The 17,591-nt window shown below is 45.7% G+C and overlaps 1 protein-coding gene and 1 non-coding gene across 4 annotated transcripts in view; one reads left to right on the top strand and one right to left on the bottom strand.

Annotated features, from left to right (window-relative positions):
* Positions 1-17,591, top strand: part of AFAP1 (actin filament associated protein 1) — a 187,692-nt gene that overhangs the window by 4,902 nt on the left and 165,199 nt on the right. The window contains exon 1 of one of the 3 annotated variants that reach the window (XM_073012530.1): positions 1,377-1,480. The exons of the other annotated variants lie outside the window; for them this stretch is intronic. The gene's annotated coding sequence lies outside the window, so the exon portion shown is untranslated. Of the gene's footprint in view, positions 1-1,376; positions 1,481-17,591 lie in introns of those variants that run through there. 3 annotated transcript variants of the gene reach the window in all.
* On the bottom strand, positions 1,848-1,970 carry LOC119618857 (small nucleolar RNA SNORA61). The gene has a single exon (XR_005235220.1). It is a non-coding gene; the product is annotated as a small nucleolar RNA SNORA61 (small nucleolar RNA).

Below are 17,591 nucleotides of genomic sequence, written 5' to 3'. Positions count from 1 at the left end.
TTGACAGGATGTAAGTATGAATAATATGTAAAAGATAACTTACTCTAGTTCTTTTGAGCAGAGGATTTGGTTTCGATAATGTGGCCCTATTAAAACTTTTGTTGAGTCCAAGTACTTTCTGAACTTCAGTTCCCTTACCTGTAAAATGGAGTTAGTTGTTAGTAATACCTGTTCTGCCTAACTCAGGAGATTGTTTTGAGGATCAAATGAAATCATGAATATAATGGAATTTTGTAAATTTTAAATGAAATATTGTATTACCTAAGTTTTTTTTTTTTTTTTTTTTTTTTTTTTTTTTTTTTTTTTTTTTTTGTTAAAGACGCTGTTATTAAGAATGGAATGAATCTGGGTTTTCCTTTGAAATCCCAAATGTTTAATGTACAGAGAAGTTTTAATGTGTCTGTTGGATAGCTTCATTAGGATTGTTTTCTATCTTTAATTGGCCAGTATTGTTTTATATTTTAGCATTTTTGGGGAACATCAAAATTTGTTTCAGTTATCATTAATATTTTACAAAGTTATTGAATGTGCATGATTTCATCTTTAACAATCTCTTCAATTATTTACATTCCCATGTAAAAAAATGAAGTAATGAACGTCCATGTAAATAACATTCCCATGCTTTAATGAAGCATAATTTCTTGACATTGCAGTTTCTTTTTTTTTCTTTTGAAACGGAGTCTCACTCTGTCGCCCAGGCTGGAGTGCAGTGGCTGGATCTCAGCTCACTGCAAGCTCCACCTCCCGGGTTCACGCCATTCTCCTGCCTCAGCCTCCCGAGTAGCTGGGACTACAGGCGCCCGCCACCTCGCCCGGCTAGTTTTTTGTATTTTTTTTTTAGTAGAGATGGGGTTTCACCGTGTTAGCCAGGATGGTCTCAATCTCCTGACCTCGTGATCCGCCCGTCTTGGCCTCCCAAAGTGCTGGGATTACGGGCTTGAGCCACTGCGCCCGGCCAGACATTGCAGTTTCTAAGTGCCCTGTCTTGAGGTTGGGAAAGCTAAAGGGTAGTCAGAGGTCAAGGTCAGCAAAACATCACCTTTGACATTTGAAATCCAGCAGCAGGTATCACAGTGAACCCCATTCCAGCATCCAGGAAGTTTCTCTGCCCTGCCTCTCCTCCAGCCACCTCGGAATCTATGTCTGCGGTGTTGGTCCTACTTTCCTCTCTCTCCTCCGCCTTTTCTTTATCTTCACCAACTTCTACCGAGTGCCTCTGATGTCCCAGACAGTGGCAGTGGGAGTACAAAGGCTAATACACCTGACCCTGGTCCTCAAAGAATTGATGTTTTCTGTGCAGATATTAAGTGACACTGTCATATATAGTGTTGACAAACATTGATACAGATTTCCTGTGAAGTACAGAAGCACCGTCCTAGAAGCAGAGATGCAGAGGCAGCCCTGGTGACTCACACATGGAGAGCTGGAGTTCTTGGTCTAGTGGGATAAACTGACCTGGACATCATTTCAGTGCAGCGGAGTGAGTGCTGGGACGGGCTCCCTCGGGGCATCTGGGGCTGGGTTTGTCTGGTGTTTAGTCTCCTGCCTGGTACTTAGAGTTTATCAGCAAGATGAGCGTTGGGAGGTTTCTTTTTTTTTTTTTTTTTTTTTTTACTTTTATCAGTCTTTATTAATCTTCAATTGATCTACACCTAGAGCATGCTGTTGTTTCTACCTAAAATGACCGGGGTCTTGCCTTTTGCTTCCCATAGAGATTCTCCCAACTCTGTAGGTCCATAGTCACACGAGGACAGCTTTGCATGTAACATGAATCTCCAGAGCTTCATACACATCCTTCCCTTAGCCTATATTTCATTTTACAATTTCAGAGATCCAACCATCTCTGAACCTGTCTGAAACTAGCCCACATGCCATATACCAGATTACAACATTCAGGCCAGCTTCACTATTACTTTTCCTCCTTTTACGACCACCAAGCATTGGGGGGTTTCTAAGTGAAAGGAAAGGCAGTCACTTACCTGAAACCTGAAATTTGTAGGTGTTCTGGGCCATTTATAATTCACTGAATCTGTTTTGTCAGAACAAGTCTATCATCTATTGTTTTGGATGGAGTGTGGCCAGCCTTGCCTTGGGATGTAAGGAAATCAGGAAATGCTTGTCAGGTGTCAACACCGTGCCGGACACTCTTCTAGGGGTTTCCACGTAAATCACTGTATTCATTTCTGTTGCTGCTTTACCACATTTCCACAAATTTAGTGGCTTAAACCAATTGAAATTGTATCATCTCACAGTTCTGTGGGGCAGAAGTCTGACGTGGGTGTCACTGGGCAAAAATCACCACGTGGGCTGGGCTGCATTCCTCACTGGAGAATTGTTTCCAAGAGCTTTTGGCCAAGTACAGTTCCTTGTGGTTGCAGGACTGAGGTGTCTGTTCCCTTGCTGGCCGTCTGTTGGGGGCTGCCCTCAGCTCCTGAGGCCTCTATCTGGTCTTCGCACGTGGTCCCATCAGCTCAGGACTAGCTCGGCCAGGGACCTGGTCAGGCTCTCCAGTTCCCCTGTGTGCATTTCTCTTTTTCCACTCGGAGAAAGTTCTATGCCCTTTTTAAAATATTTTTTTGAGATGGAGTCTTGCACTGTTGCCCAGGCTGGAGTGCAGTGGTGTGATCTCAGCTCACTGCAGCCTCCACCTCCCAGGTTCAAGTGATTCTCCTGCTTCAGTCTCCTGAGTAGCTGGGACTACAGGTGCCCGCCACGACGCCCGACTAATTTTTGTATTTTTAGTAGAGATGGGGTTTCACCATTTTAGCCAGGATGGTCTCCATCTCTTGATCTCGTGATCCGCTGGCCTTGGCCTCCCAAAGTGCGGAGATTATAGGCGTGAGCCACCGCGCCTGGCCAGTTCTATGCTTTTAGAGGTTCATGGGATTAGATTGGACCTCCCTGGATAGCCCAGGATACTCCTCCTAAGGCCTGTGGCAAAGCCCTTTTGCTGCATGACATAGTCACAGGTCTCGGGGGTTGGAATCTCCTACCACAGTTACCGGTCCACTTACTACAGCAGCCTGGGAGGTGCTTTTCATTGCCTCTGGTTAACAGATACCAATTTTTTATTTTTGCAAATTGGCAGGAACATGAAGATCCCTCTTTTTTTTTTTTTTTGAGACGGAGTCTCATTCTGTTGCCCGGGCTGGAGTGCAGTGGCGCGATCTCGGCTCACCACAACTTCCACCTCCCGGGTTCAAGCAGTTCTCCTGCCTCAGCCTCCTGAGTAGCTGGGACTACAGACACGTGCCACCAAGCCTGGCTAATTTTTGTATTTTTGGTAGAGATGGGGTTTCACTATGTTGGCCAGGCTGGTCACAAACTCCTGACCTCGTGATCTGCCCACCTTGGCCTCCCAGAGTGCTGGGATTACAGGCATGAGCCACGGCGCCCAGCCGTGAAGATCTTTCTTAAGTGAAAAAACTGTTCCTCTGACTTGATGTGAGGCTGTTGGTGAGATTGAAAGCAGTGGAGACAGGTCTGTCAGAAACGGAGCTGAACTTTGTGTTCTGGAGTATTCTGATGGCCTGCCCTGATTATGTAAGTTTTGCTAAGAAGTCATTAGAGTCATTCCTCTACTGGAAGAAACACCCATATGGGGAATTTGGGACCTTGCCTTTTCAAGTTTTACACAAAGGACTCTTCGTGGGTGAAAAGTACATGATTCCAGGTCCATTTCTAGAATGGAAACAGCTGCATCAACCCAACAGCGATTCACATTCCTGAGTTTGAGAGAATCTGATTGTTTCAAGGCTGAAGCCAAAAGCCCAATAAACAATGTTTGTACCTTTATTCATAGTTAGGAATTAGGTGCATCCCGTGGTCGAGAAAACAACTGATGGTGGTCACCAAGTAGTTTAAAACCAAGCAGGACCTCATTTTATCATGTGGGTGTTTCTGATTTTTTTTAATGAAGTTTTTATTTTGCTGTGCAATAAATGACAAGCTCTGACTTGAAATATATTTCCTTTAATAAACCAGAATCTAGGGCCGGGCTCGGTGGCTCATGCCTGTAATACCAGACTTTAGGAGGCTGAGGAGGGCAGATCACGAGGTCAGGAGATCGAGACCATCCTGGCTATGGTGAAACCCTGCCCCTACTAAAAATACAAAAAATTAGCCGGGCATGGTGGTGGCCGCCTGTAGTCCCAGTTACTCAGGAGGCTGAGGCAGGAGAATGGCATGAACCTGGGAGGCGGAGCTTGCAGTGAGCTGATATCACGCCACTGCACTCCAGCCTGGACGACAAAGCGAGACTCTGTCTCAAAAGAAAAAAAAAAAAAGAAAGAAACCAAAATCTATAATCCTAAGGTTTTTAACCTGGCTTTCAGAAATTTATGAAGTCCCCAAAATCCTGTGCAACAATTTTGTGTATATGCATCCAGGTGTGTTTATGGGGAGATGATTTATAGCTCTCCATACATTTTCAAAGCGATTGGATTCCAAAAAATTTTAGAATACACCATTTGGGCCTGGTGTGGTGGCTCACACCTGTAATCCCAGCACCTAGGGAGGCTGAGGCAGCAGGATCCACTGAGGTCAGGAGTTTAAGACCAGCAACATAGTGAGACCTCCACCTCTACCAAAAAAAAAAACAACCAAAAACGCTGGGCGTGGTGGTACGCACCTGTGGTTCTAGCTGCTTGGGAGGTTGATCACCTGATCCCAATAATTTGAGGCTGTAGTAGGTTAGAATTGCACCATGGTACTCCAGCCTGGGCAACAGAGCAAGACCCTCTCTCAAACAAAAACAAAAACAAAAAACCATGTCACTTAATGTACTATTGTTGTTGGTCAAGTATCAGATTTTGTTTAAAAATTAAATACTCTTTTTTTTTTTTTTTTTGAGATGGAGTCTGGCTCTGTCGCCCAGGCTGGAGTGCAGTGGCGTGGTCTCCGCTCACTGCAAGCTCCGCCTCCCGGGTGCACACCATTCTCCTGCCTCAGCCTCCTGAGTAGCTGGGACTACAGGCGCCCGCCACCACGCCTGGCTAATATTTTGTATTTTTAGTAGAGATGGGGTTTCACCGTGTTAGCCAGGATGTTCTTGATCTCCTGAGCTCGTGATCCGCCCACCTTGGCTTCCCAAAGTGCTGGGATTACAGGTAAATACTCATTTTTAGCAAAGGTGTACAGGCATACAGCTCCAAGAGTCAGAAATTAACAAGGCTTAGAACAAAACCCAGCAATCCCCTACTTTACCGTTCTCCACCCTGATCCCTGCTCCTTGGAGGTTACTGTGTTTATGTTTTAGCTGGTTCTTCTAGATTGTGTGAAAGACAGGGAGATGTCCTACTGTGGAAGACAAGGATTCAGGTTGCTTACCCTCCCCCCTGCTCCTGTTGCCCACGTTTTTCTCCCCCATCCTCTCAGTATAATTATTGTGATAGTGAGGCCAGGCATGGTGGCTCGTGACTTATCCCAGGTTTTTGGAGGCCGAGGCAGGCAGATCACTTGAGGCCAGGAGTTAAAGGCCATCCTGGCCAACACAGTGAAACCCCGTCTCTACTAAAAAATACAAAAATTAGTCAGTTGTAGTGTTGCACACCTGTAGTCCCAACTACTCAGGAGGGTGAGGCACAAGAATTGCTTGAACCTGCGAGGTGGAGTTTGCAGTGAGCTGAGATCGCACCACTGCACTCCAACCTGGGCAACAGAGGTAGACTCTGTCTCAAAAAAAATTATTGTGATAGTGGGATACATAGTACAATATTGTGTCTATTTAGTATTCTTCCTGGTTTTTGGCCCAGAGCTTCTAAAACCCTTGTAATTTCCTGAGTGATAGGAACATCATTGGTTATAATATTTGGTCTTAGGTTTCAATACCTGACACAAGAGCTTCTAAGACTTTTGGAATCTCTGGGGTGATAGGAGTGTCTTTTGTGTGATAATGAGATGATGGGTAGCTTCGGCCCCTAGACAGGTTCAGGATTAGGGCTGGTTGCCAGAAAGATGAGTCATGATTAAAGAGTTGAACGTATCAGCCTCACCCCTACCTCTGGGGAGGGGAGACAGACAGGCTGGAGATTGAGCTAGTCACGGGTGGCCAATGACTTAATCATGTCTATGTTATGAAAACTCCATAAAACCCTCTAAATACTGGGTTTGGAGAGCTTCTGGTTTGGTGAACTCATTTGGTGCTGGGGAGGTGGCACTTCCAGGGACGGCAGGGGAGCCCTGACCTCTCTGCCCCGTGGTGTGCCCTGTGCGTCTCTTGCATTTGGCTGTTCCCTTGCTCTCTTCTTTGTAATAAACCAGTAAGAGTAGGTAAGTGCCAAGCACTTTGCGTCTGTCACCTCTCTTACTTTTTCAGCAACACGGTGTGGCAGATAATGTCCTCATTTTGCCGGTGACAAAATGAGACTGATACATTGAGTAACTTGCTCAAGGTCACATAATAAGTGGAATTCAAGCTCTGACTCCGAAGCCTGTGCTTTTAACCAGCATGCTGCATACGCGGCCTCTTTATTTGTTAGGATTTTTGGTGTCTCTAGGGCCTGACACCAAGTTGACCGTTGTGGCCTAGAGCTGTTATAACGCAGCTTTTAGCGGCCCTGCTGAGAACACAGCCAGCACCTCCGGATTGGCAGGGCAGGGGCTGTTCCTGCTGGGAGCTGCAGGCCACTCCCTGTGGCCCTTGGGTGATCTTCCTCATCCACTCCCTCCCTCATTCAGTAGTTCCTGAGTGCCGCCTCTGTGTGGAGGAGGAGGAGGCAGCCTTCCAGCCCAGGTGGGGCCTGCAGGTACACACAGGGAGAGGCAGCTGTGCACTGAGCTGGCTGTAGGCTGGGACAGTGTGGCTCCAGAGGTGGCGGCGATAGAATGCTCTGGGACTGCAGAGGGAGCACGTGCTTCTGAAAGGGAGGAAGGGGCAGGCACCGCAGAGGAGGTGTACTTGAGTTGGACTTTGAGGGAGGAGTTGGATTTCCACAGTGGAAGCGAGCAGCTAAGGCTTTCTCAGAAGCTGGAGATTACAGCCAGCCGGACTCAAATGTTCAGCTTTTCCTGAATTCCCTTTTTTAGCACAGTGCAGTAAGTTTTCCACAGAGATAAAGCAATCACCTCCATGTCATTCATGTTCTGCAAATCCTGTGTGTAGTTTTCGATGCTTAGTAGATGGGGGCAGCCCGGGCCATAAGAGAAGAGCCTGTGTGTCCACCTATTGGGACATCAGTCAGGTGTGGCACCGGGCAGTGATCACTGCCTGCCCCTGAGGAACTCAGTTGTACTTTTATGTAGAGAGGACAAAGAAAGCTGTTGTACAGGGGGCAGGAGACATTTCATCTGCAAAGCAAGGCACAAAATACATAGTCTGTGCCCTGCGTGAGAAACCTAGCAGAACTGTGTGCTGATTCCCACCCCGCCTCCCCTCCTGAGAGCGAACCGTCCATTGTACCATGGCGGAGGGCATTTCTGAAGCCTCTGCAATCGGAGTAATCTGTTACTTGCCCATTGAGCCTTAGGGGCAGCCTTGGCCAGACCTGGTTGGGCATGTTGGTTCTGCCACTGATTGTGAATTACAGAACCTTGGAGAAGTCACTGTCTTTCTCTGTGCCTCTCATGTAAGATGGGGAACACTGTGGCCATTGCAGAAGAGCAGACAGGTGGAGCGAGTATGAAGTGTTTTGTATGTGTGTGGCATACGGTGAATGAAATGGCACTGATTGACATTATTGATAGTAATAACAGATTTCATTCAGGAATAAAACTTGTAAAGTAGGCCTGGCAAGGTGACTCACACCTGTAATCCAAGCACTTCGGGAGGCTGAGGCAGGCGGATTACGAGGTCAGGAGTTTGAGACCAGCCTGGCCAACATGGTGAAACCCCATCTTTACTAAAACTACAAAAATTAGCTGGGTGTGGTGGTGCACGCCTGTAGTCCCAGCTACTTGGGAGGCCGAAGCAGGAGAATCGCTTGAACCTGGGAGGCGGAGGTTGCAGTGAGCTGAGATGGCGTCACTGCACTCCAGCCTAGGTGACAGAGTGAAACTCCATCTCAAAAAAAACCTGGTAAAGTATTTTACTCAGCCTAGGCACGTGTGGTAGAGCCGAATGAAAGAGCTTAGAAAAAGATGACTTGAGAACTAGCCCAGCAGAGGAATCAGGCGGGATGTGTTGTTACTAAGTGAAATCTGCACCTGCTTTCTCCCAGGCCACGTTGAGTTGTGTACAACAGAGAGCTCAGGTGTTGGGGGCAGTTTACATTTAGCCAAAAGCACTGGTTGAAGAATGCATTGCTATTATGTGAGGAACACTGGGCTTTGAAAAAGCAGAACTAGATCCACGTTCTTGCCTAGTAACTCTTAACTATCATCTAGTTTGTAAACGGGAATACAGTTCACTGAAAAATTCTTACGACAGTGGGGAAAGGATTGGGGTGTCTGCATTGCTTTGTGTAATATAGGTCATATGAAAGAGCATTTAGGCTGGAGGGAGACTTTTCATCTCTATAACTTTCACAGAACAATTCCATCATGATTTGAAGATTTTTGAATCAAAACTACTTTGTTTTGCTATGTGTTTTGGGGCAAATTTATACCTACAATTTGCTTAAATATTTCAGATGATACAAGAATATATGTGTGGGGTAAAAAGCTGAAATTTGCATTCCCCCTTCTCTAGAAGTAACCGTTGTGAATAGTTAAGTCTGTATTCCAGCTGTTTTGTATATTATAAATACACAGTGAATATATGAGTGTATATATACATATATGTTACACAAACACATTTTTAGAGATGGAATATTGCTGTGTTGCCCACGCTGGTCTCAAACTCCTGGGCTCAAGTAGCCCTCTCGCCTCGGCCTCCCAAAGTTTTGGAATTACAGGCGTGAGCCACCGCACCTGGCCTGCATGAGTATATTTACTAATTGCTAAGTTACTCTGTTCAATACGTGTCTGTTGAACTCCTCTATGTGCCAAGCATTGTTCTGAATACCTTATATGCACGAATTCACTTAATTTTGAGAGCAGCTCTATTATTGTGGCCCTTTTACAGTGAGGAAACGGAACCACAGAGAGGCTGGGGACGTCGTCTAACATCACACAGCCAGTGCTGTTGGAATTGAGGTTTGAACCCAGACAGCTGGCTTCAGATCTCTTAGCTGTTATCATAGATGACACACCCAAACCTTAGGGCCGCCTCCCAAGCCTTGCCTCCGACACAGGCTCGCCTGAACTCTGCGAGAGCCGTGTATGTGAGGTTTCTTTCCTCTTTCAGAACACAAGTCTTGGAATTGTCCCAGACCCTGGTAGGGCTTCTTGAGGACCAAAAACAGGGATTCTTCAAGCCTGCCCCAAGGCCAGATCTCTGATTTAGCTACTTGGAAGGTAGATGTGGAAGAGAGTAATTTTACCAGAACAAAAAGTCAGGATGGCTGGGCTGACTCGGCCAGACGGGGTGGCTCACGCCTGTAATCCCAGCACTTTGGGAGGCCGAGCCCAGGTGGATCACCTGAGGTCGGGAGTTCGAGAGCAGCCTGGCCAACAAGTTGAAACTCCATCTCTATTAAAAATATAAAAATTAGCTGGATGTGGTGACGGGCGCCTGTAATCCCAGGTACTTGGGGGGCTGAGGCAGGAGAATTGCTTGAACCCTGAAGGCGGAGGTGGCAGTGAGCTAAGATTACACCACTGCACTCCAGCCTAGGTGACAGAGCGAGACTCCGTCTCAAAAAAAAAAAAAAAAAAAAAAAGGAGGGAAGGGGAAGGGGAAGGGGAAGGGGAAGGGGAATGGCTGGGCTGACTCATCCTAGGGAAGAGGCCCTACAGCAGCCGTAGGACCTTGGCCACTTGGGTGGAAAAGGAAGAAGGAAGAGCTTCACCCATGGCGGTGACCTGGACTGCAGAAACCACACTAAACAGTCCACATTCTGGAGCCTGGCCACCCCATTTGCTTCTCTTCTCCTTGGGTAGAGGGTGTGGGGAGCTTTCTACCCTGGAGGCTGAGCAGTGCAGCTTCTAACCAGGGTGAGCATTTGTCTGTCCCTGGGAATACAGACAGCATTCTCATAAGCAGCCCAAATCCTCCTGAACAGCTTTTTGTAGGGCGGGGTGGGGCGGGGCGGGGCAGAGGGTCATTTTGACTCATAGGTACCTTTTCCACTTTCACTGCTGATAACTGTGTTACAGATTAAAGTTTTGTTTTTGATACTGAAGAGGGCTTAAGAGAGTGAGCTATTATGGCACATCTAAGTCTGCTAAAATAGAACTGTAGGGTAGTGCAGGAAAATCTCTTCTAAATTATGGATCATATATGGTGAATGTTAGAAGCCATGTGTACCTAAGTTGAAAAATCAAAACATGTCTTATATTTGGGTGACCCCGGTAAGTCTGGATGCCACTGCGCCTTGTGTGAACACAGGATGGTGAGGTATAGGGATCAACAGGCTTTTTCTGGACGTCTTGCGCTTCTCCCTTGGGGTAAAGTGGGGCGGCAGTAGGATTGCACAGCTGTTGGGCCCCTAATATTTGTCAACTGTTTTACATATGGGATTCCATTTAATGCAATCTTGGAGGTAAAATTATTTTATTGAAGCTGAAGATACAGGTTTAGAGAAGTTAAGAAAATTGTTCAAGGTCATGTCATTTCCTTCCTTCCTTCCTTCCCTCCCTCCCTCCCTCCCTCCCTCCCTCCTTCCTTCCTTCCTTCCTTCCTTCCTTCCTTTTTTTTTTTTTGAGACAGAGTTTCGCTCTTGTTGCCCAGGCTGGAGTGCAATGGCGCGATCTCGGCTCACCACAACCTCTGCTTCCCAGGTTCAAGTGATTCTCCTGCCTCAGCCTCCCGAGTAGCTGGGATGACAGGCATGCGCCACCACACCCGGATAATTTTGTATTTTTAGTAGGGACAGGGTTTTTCCATGTTGGTCAGGCTGGTCTTGAACTCCCAACCTCAGGTGATCCACCCGACTTGGCCTCCCAAAGTGCTGGGATTACAGGCGTGAGCCGCCACGCCTGGCCAAGGCCACGTAATTTCTTAAGTGGAAAGATGAAGTACTTGATGAACTCAGAAGCTTGACTTCAAGGCCCTTGATCTTTCTGTAACACATGGTTCCTTCCCTGGTTGGTGGGGAGTGACTGAAGGACTCAGGAAGCTGTGTTTTGTGGAAAGAGGACCTGAGGGGTGTATGGTCTTTCCAGGCTTGGAATCTGCCATGCTGGGCTTCTGAATTGTATAGCTTGGCCATATAGAGAGAAGCCCCTCATTTAAGACTTATTCTTTGGGGGAAATAAAGGAAGGCCACCCACATGAGACAGGCAGAGGCGACTTTCTCAGAGCTGCTGTGGCAAAGGAGTCGGTGCCGTCACTTGCGTGTGGCAGAGACTGACATGCAAGTGAGTGGTGGATGAGGAGCAGGGAAGCTTCAGGATGGAAAGAACGGCTCCCAGTGGAGGCTGTTGTGGGGGCTGGAGGCGGCTGTGCAGAAGTGGGGTGTCCTATGTGATTGGTTAGGGGCGTGTTTGGCTTTCTCTGAATGATCCTAACTGGGAAACAGGTGCCAAAATTAGGGTGGCTGTCAGTTTTGAGTCAAGTCCTGGCCACGTGGGGCAGAGTCGTGGTTTAGTGTCTGGGTTGTGGAGAGAGAGCAGTCTGGCTTCCTGTCTGATGTGCTAGCCTGGCTGGCCTCCTGGCTGTTGACTGTAGATAGGGGATTGGTTTCCTGGGTGGGCAGCTACAGGTTGTGGTCTGAGTTCTGTCTTTATACATATGATCAGGCATGGTCTGTTTGTCTATTCAGTCCTTCATTTTTCTTGTCAGTAAAAATATCAAACGACAAATTGGATACATTGGGAACTTTTTAGATGTCTGTGTCCCCTGGAGGAAGTTTTCACGTTCACATTTAATCAGAATGAATATAAACAATTGGGCCATTTATCTTGAAGATTTAAAAGAGGAAATCTTCAACAATACTACCTCGGCGCCATTGCCTCTCTGTCCATCGTTAGGGAATGTGTTTTTATCCACTGCCGGCTCATCGTCCACCAGTTTGTGGTTCATCCAGTTCTCTATACGTCTTGTCTTGTATGCATCTCATTGTTTGCTAGTGTTAACTTTCCCCTTCATCAGTGTAGTTTTTTTGTGTAGCCTCTGTTGGTAGGAAGTTGTCTGTGGAATTTGTGAATGGAAGGGTCAGCCCAATGATTTTAGAGATAAACGGAAATACAGGGAAATGTTCCAGCTTTTTTGGTGGCAAAACCAGGAATAGAAAGCAGCGTTCTTTCTGCCACAAGGTCATTGAAAGACAGCTCAATGTGGGTCTAAAATGCAGTGTAACTAACTTTCATTTATCTCTGCTTCTGACTCTTCTTATCAGACATTTTAAATTGACCTTAATGTGTTAGCAGAAATATAAAAAATACTGACCTGTTTACATACAAGGTACATCTTCTCCTACTCATTTGGTTGTTTTTTTCAACAGGATTGAAAAGACATTGTTACAAACTGAATGTTTATGTCTCCCCCAGGTTCTTGTACTGGAGTCCTAACTGCCAGTGTGATGGTATTAGGGGGTAGGACCTTTGGGAGGTGATTAGGGTTAGATGAGGTCATGAGCGTGGGCCCTGGTCTGACAGGATTAGTGCCCTTAGAAGAAGAGAAACCAGGCCGGGTGTGGTGGCTCACACTTGTAACCCCAGCACTTTGGGAGGCTGAGGTGGGCAGATCACGAGGTCAGGAGATTGAGACCATCCTGAAACCCTGTTTCTACTAAAAATACGAAAATTAGTTGGGTGTGGTGGCACATGCCTGTAATCCCAGCTACTCGGGAGGCTGAGGCAGGAGAGTTGCTCGAACCAGGGAGTCAGGTTGCAGTGAGCCAAGATTGTGCCACTGCACTCCAGCCTGGTGACAGAGGGAGGCTCTGTCTCAAAAAAAAAAAAAAAAAAAAGAGGAGAAAGCAGAGAGCTCCCACTGCCCTGGTGTGAGGAAACAAGAAAGGTGGCTGCCTTCAAGCCAGGAAGAGGTCCCTGTCCCAGAACTGAGTTGGCCGACACCTTGATCTTAGACTTCCAGCCTCCAGAGCTATGAGAAATAAACTAATGTTTAAACCACATAGCCTATGGTATTTTTTATGTTATTTGCCTATGGTATCATGGACATGTGAGCTGACTGATACAGAGATGGTTCCAGAATACTATAGCCTGTGTTTAAGTTGGTGATGCCATGAAAATTAATGTGGTAGTCCATTCTTTTATATAAAGATAGCGCTGTGAGCCCAGGGCCTTTGCTCATGTATCAGTTGAGTCTTGTCTTCTTATAATAGCTTCCTAATTTCTCTTTCCCCCTCTAATTTATATTATATATCTGGATTAAATCATATATGGTATGATTTTATACTTCATGTCTATACAAACCTTTAGTGATTTTATTTCATTTTATTTGAATTTTGAGACATGCCCTTGCTCTGTTGCTCAGGCTGGAATGCAGGCGTGCCATCACAGCTCACGGTAACCCTAAATTCCTGGGCTCAAGTGATCTTCCCGCCTCAGCCTCCTGAGTAGCTGGGACTACAGCTGTGCTACCCTGCCTAGCTAATTTTAAAATTTTTTGTAAGGACAGGGTCTTGCTGTGTTGTCCAGAGTGGTTTCAAACTCCTGGCCTCAAGCAATCCTCTCGCCTCAGCCTCTGAAAGCACTGGGATTACAGGCATGAGCCGCCGCACCGGCCCAGTGATTTTTCATTGTTAAGATCAAGGACGGGTTCCCTGGCTTGGCATTCAAGACTCATGATCAGGGCGTGATATGCAAGTTTGGGTTTCAGTGTTTCCATTCCCGCCATCAGCCTTGCACTCCAGCTTGTTGCCTAAGCCCTGTTCTGAAGCCCAACCTGAGAGCTGCACTTAGAATTTATACCTTCTCATCTCTTCATCGTCTTCGCCTATGTTCTTATCTCCATCTGGGACATCGTCTTCGCCTATGTTTGTATCTCCATCTGGGACATCATCTCCACACTTCTGCCTCTTTAAATCTTCTCCATCCTTCAAGACTGGAAATACTCACTTCCTTTACATGATCCCTGCTGTGACATCCAAGCTAGAATTAATCTTTCTTCCTTTGAACTCTGATAGTGCTTAATGTTTTTCATCCTTTAATTATACAGCAGTCCTGTGTGTTAGATGTTATTATTCCCCCAGTTTTTCGTAGTTACTTTGAAAATATTTGCTGTAGTCATATATTTTGAATATGTAATATGAGCGACATTCAAAAGGTCCTGGAGAGTGAAAGGCAGTCCTACTCCCATCACTGCCCTGTGACCACTGTTGCCAGTTTGTTTTTTTTTTCCAAGACGGAGTCTTGCTCTGTCACCAGGCTGGTGTGATCTCAGCTCACTGCAACCTCTGCCTCCCGGGTTCTAGCGATTCTCCTGCCTCAACCTCCCGAGTAGCTGGGACTACAGGCGTACGCCACCACGCCCAGATCATTTTTATATTTTTGGTAGAGACGGGATTTCACCATGTTGGCCAGGATGGTCTCGATATCTTGGCCTCGTGATCCACCTGCCTCAGCCTCTCAAAGTGCTGGGATTCCAGGCGTGAGCCACTGCACCCGGCCTATGTGTCTTCTTTTTAAAAACACAGATGTTGGCGTAAAATAAATACTGTTCTCCACCAGTTCCCCACTGGTAAGTATTTAGGTTGTTCCCAACCGTTTGGATTAATCAATGCTGAGTTGTACGTAATTCTTGCATGTTTGCATGGATATGTTCATAGGATGCATTGCTAGAAATGGAATTGTGGGATCCGGGGTTCTGCGCATTTTAAATGTGGATGGGTATTGCTGGATTCCCTTCCGTTAGGGCCATACCGTTGTCTCACTGTCAGTGTGTAAGGGCGCCTATTTCTATTTCCTTGCCAACAGTTTCTTCTCAGATGTTTTGTTTGTCAGTCTTATAGATAGGTTAAAAAAAAGTGACCAGGTGCAGTGGCTCATGCCTGTAATCCCAGCGCTCTGGGAGGCCGAGGCGGGCAGATCACCTAAGATCAGGAGTTTGAGATCAGCCTGGCCAACATGGTGAAACCCCTGTCTCTGCTGAAAATACAAAAGTTAGCCGGGCGTGGTGGCACACGCCTACAATCCCAGCTACCCAGGAGGCTGAGGCAGGAGAATCGCTGGAACCCGGGAGGCAGAGGCTGCAGTGAGCCAAGAGTGCACCACTGCACTCTACCCTGGGCAACAGAGCAAGACTCCATCTCAAAAAGAAAAAAAAAAAAAGAAAAAAGTTTTCCTCTCATTTTATAGGGTAGGAAACTGAAGATGAGAGAGATTAGATAGGTGATCTGCCTGGTCTCATGGGATGTGTGGTTCACTCAGGACCTGAATTTAGTCTTCTAATTTCAAAATGCATTTTCTTTGGAGGCAAAGTAGTGTAAAAAAAAAATGTATATATATATTTATGGATATATCAGTATACCTACAAAAAATATAATATTTTATATATTTAGCTTTTGATAAGTTAATACTGTAATTATGCACTATTTAGTCCGTCTCCTAGACTATAAACCTTTTCTGTAGAAGATACTTTTCAGATTTAGATAATTTTTTTCTTGAGAGTCTAGGACAGACCTGTAAACACAGTGTAGATTATGAAACAATATACATTTCTGTTTTTTAATCTCAAACATATCTAAATTATCTTTCGACTTTTCAAACCTTCCAAAATAGAGATTCTAAGGGAGAAGTCCAGGCTATTTGTCTTTTAGGGAATTGCAGTGTCTTTGGTAAGAGAAAGGTTGGTAGCTTTGTTAGTAACCCTTTGACCTTGCGAATGTCTTTTGTGTTTAGTTAATGAAATTTTCCGTATGACTTTGAAGATTGTTTGGGGAAGCAAGTGTAGTTTAGCAGTTAGCTCTCTTCCTTGATAATTATCTTTCCTTCTTTCATTTATTACAGTTATAGCATTAAACACTTGCCCGTAAGGCCACTAGGTTTAGTCATCACCAGAAGACGACCCCAAATATGGTCCTTTGCATTACAAGTTACAAATTTTATCCAGAAAGTTTGCACATAATAATTTGGATATTGTTAAACTTTCCAAATAGAGTATATGGGTTGAATATGAATTGTGTATGTATATCAATATATTAATCATCTAGGGATTAACACCATTCAATTCAAAATAGCCAAATTCAAATACTGTTGGTGGGAATGTAAGTTAGTTCAACCATTGTGGAAGAGAGTGTGGCGATTCCTCAAAGATCTAGAACCAGAAATACCATTTGACTCAACAATCCCATTACCAGGTATATACCCAAAGGAACATAAGTCATTACGTTACAAAGATACATGCATGTGTATGTTCATTGCAGCACTATTCACAGTAGCAAAGACAGGGAATCAACGCAAATGCCCGTCAATGATAGACTGGATAAAGAAAATGTGGTACATATACACCATGGAATACTATGCAGCCATCAAAAGGAACACGATCATGTCCTTTGCAGGGACCTGGATGGAGCTGGAAGCCATTATCCTCAGCAAACTAAGGCAGAAACGGAAAACCAAACTTTCATAAGTGGGAGCTGAACAGTGAGAACACATGGACACAGGGAGGGGAACAATACACTCTGGGGCCTGTTGGGGGTGAGGTGAGGGGAGGGAGAGCATTAGGAAAAACAGCTAATGCACGCTGGGCTCACTACTTAGGTGATGGGTTGATAGGTGCGGCAGACCACCATGGCACACATTTATCTATGTAACAAACCTGCACATCCACCCCAGAACTTAAAAATTAAAAAAAAAAAAAAAATAGCCGGGCGTAGTGACGGGCGCCTGTAGTCCCAGCTACTTGGGAGGCTGAGGCAGGAGAATGGCGTGAACCCGGGAGGCGGAGCCTGCAGTGAGCCGAGATCGTGCCACTGCACTCCAGCCTGGGCGACTGAGCAAGACTCCGTCTCAAAAAAAAAAGAAGAAAAAAAAAAATTAAAAAAAAAGAATAAAAAATCCACAGGTTTCATTCAGTGATATAAAACAGAAAATCCCAAAGCTCTTTTGCACATGGCTTGTTTATAGTACTGAGGGCTGGAAATTCATATGTTCTGATAAGAACTCAATCAGCTCAGAAATGTCATTTCTTAGATTCTACTAAACGTTTGTTTGGGACCTGTTTAATGAAAACACAGGTTTCATTCAGCCATATAAAACAGCACATCACACACACACAAAAATAGCCCCCTTGTTCCAAAAACATGGACATTTTACATTTCTACTTAAAGTGTGCGCACACTGATGGAAGCTCTGTGTTGCAGTGATGCGTGCTGCTAGGATTGTGGCTCTGTTTCGAATTTGCTAGCCAGGCTATGGCTTTCCAGTCAGGTATTTTTTGTTTTGTTCATGTTGTTGCTGCCGTTGGGCCAGGGTAGCCTGTGTGAATTTCCCTCCACTGCCCAGCCAGATTCCCTTTCCGGGGGACGGGCTTAGTGTCTCATCCGGCAGCCCTGTTTCCTGGTGATCTGGGCTGAGTGGCTCCATGAGAAGTTGCACCCATCTTCTCCAGTAGTTCATCTTTTCACAGCAAGCAAAACATTTTCACCACATTTCTAGTGGGACAGGCACTAGCTCTTTTCTGGGCATCAGGAGACCTAGCTTTGTTC

The sequence above is a fragment of the Chlorocebus sabaeus genome, chromosome 27, assembly GCF_047675955.1.
Source record: "Chlorocebus sabaeus isolate Y175 chromosome 27, mChlSab1.0.hap1, whole genome shotgun sequence".
In the NCBI taxonomy this organism is placed as follows: Eukaryota; Metazoa; Chordata; class Mammalia; order Primates; family Cercopithecidae; genus Chlorocebus; species Chlorocebus sabaeus.
Note: the sequence above shows the minus strand (reverse complement) of the source record. Positions and strands in the feature narration are given on the sequence as shown.